We start from the raw sequence: 2,500 nt of genomic DNA on the forward strand, positions 1-2,500 counted from the left end.
GGTTTTGTCCTGACCCTGGCTGGGAGGGAAACAGTCAAATGTATAGTTAGTTTTCGGAGATGATATTTCTTTCCTTGTAAATCATCTCTCTATTATGCACTGTATTATGTTTTGTTGATGTATTATTTATGATTTGTAAACATTTGAGTATTCCTCGTAGTAGGGACCTGTGCTTGTGTCTGGATGAGACTTGATCTCAAACTAAGTACACTGATAATGTGCTCTTGGAATCTACATCTGTTCCCTATTTGAACCAATTCCCCTTTGTCTTCCTTAATCTTGGATGCTTTAATTGTAATTCTAGAACTTTTTACTATCACATTCTCCTCCTTTTTACTGGCGCTGATATGACCTTAATGTGTTGCAAGTGCCGTAAAACGATTAAAAACAAAAACAAAACAGAGAGAGAGAAAAAGAGATAGAGTGTGTGGATGTTTGTGTGTGTGTGTGTGTGTGTGTGTGTGTGCGGGTATGCGTGTGTGAAGCGGATGGGGGCGGGCTGGTGTTGAGTGAGATACGTTATAAGGGCCTTAACAATGGTACTTTAGTCAAGATATTATCGTGAGGACATTTTTGGGGTCAAAGGGAGCAGACACTCAAGCGTATAATCCAATAAAATCTACTGCATTTGCCCCCCCCCCCCCCCCCCAACAAACTTCACAATAAACAAACCAAACACACACACGTTCGCACACACACATACACACACAAACAAACATGTAAACACACGTAAGAAAAAAAAAATAAAAGTACCCCAAACCCCCTGCCCTCCAACCCCCCCCCCCCCCCCAAAAAAAAAAAAAAAATTATCTAAAATCATACCAAAGAAACAACAGAAACAGACCCTATTCAAAACAGAACATAACGATAAGAACAAACATATCAAGGATTTAGACAAACATATCTTAAGTCTCAAAAGTAACTGATTTATATATTTATTTATTTATTTATTTATTTAGAGAGAGAGAGAGAGAAAGAGAGAGAGAGAGAAAGAGAGAGAGTGTGCGCGCGCGCGTGTGTGTGTGTGTGTGTGCGTGTGTGTGTGTGCGGATTGGGTAAACTAATTTGAATGGAAGTTAAGGTTAAAAAAATGCAACAAGATGGAGCCTTTGTTTTAATCACAAGAGAATAAAAAGTGGCATTCTACCTCACCAAAGAAGATAAACAATAACACATACCAACAACAACAATAAAGTAAAAAATAACCTTTAGCTTTTATATAGGGCAATACCCACTAAACGTGCTCAAAAAGCTTTCCAAAAGGTTCCTGACAAACAGCAACACGTAATATCTAGAACGAGACATGACACCTGTTAGGCGATATTATAACTTTCAGACAGAGACAACACTGTTAATGGCTAAGAACGAGGCTCGGACCCAGGAACTTCCGATTTGAAAAGCGAATATCATACCACAAGACCACATAGCCGTAATGTGTAAAGAATAGACAGGTAAACAACAGCTCTTATGTGAATGAAAGACACCACATTCACATCACAGAATAGCCAATGAATTCTCAAAACTACAGATTGTTAAGAATGAAATTTCACCATAGACTATGTGAAGAACAGCTCAGGGAACAGCTGCGAGCAAATTCAGCACCAAGCCAAGAAGATTAATGCTATTAACAAAGATGAGAGAACCCAACTCTCATAATTAAAGAAGAAATGAATAAATGAATATAGAGTGTGTGAGTTTACACCTCACCAAAATGTGTTTTAAATTCTGTCGCACTCTGAAGAAAAAAAATAGACATTTCTAAAACATTGGTCAGAGCTTCAAGAATCGATCGGTTAAAATTGATACTTTTACAATCACATAGTTTGAACCAGTCGCTTCTTCAAGTTAAAAATAAAAAGAAGAATTAAACTGTGACACGTGACGAAATCATTCTCGTCGACTCCAAAGTCCTCGCTTTAAAACAAATGTGTCGCAAATTTATGAAAACCTTTCATATAACTAAGTGCTAAGATGAGATTTTTGTCTCGTACTCTATTCATCATTACGATTCCTGCTCTCTTGTCACAAATGAAATGTCACTTTCGTTATCATCTCCGTAATACTTTTTCTCCATGTCAAGAAACACGGTATTCGTTTTGCAATTATAACATGAGGTAAACCTCTGATGTCACCATCCGTCCATTCATCAGTATTTATTCTAGAAACCTTCAACATTAGCAAACGTGGAGACGTGCATTGCTGACAAATTGGACAGTACACCATTTGCAGATTGGGAATACCACTAGATGGAGCCACTGAAAAGGAGGAAGAGGAAATCCTGAAAATAGAGGCGAATTCTGATATTGTTGTCCTGTCTAGGTGGTCGAGGTCATCATTTAAAGTATGCCATACGCTTGGGAACGGGGTGGAGATGAGATGGAGAATGGGCACGCCTGTGGGAAATAGAATACGTTTAATTTGTTGGATTCCAAGCATATTTTATTTTTAGTTAAAATGTAAAGAAATCTACATTTCCGTTGGTTGGTATTTCAATATTTAC

The sequence above is a fragment of the Berghia stephanieae genome, chromosome 1 (assembly GCF_034508935.2).
Source record: "Berghia stephanieae isolate SIO BIC M18660-M18661 chromosome 1, UCSD_Bste_1.3, whole genome shotgun sequence".
NCBI lineage: Eukaryota > Metazoa > Mollusca > Gastropoda > Nudibranchia > Aeolidiidae > Berghia > Berghia stephanieae.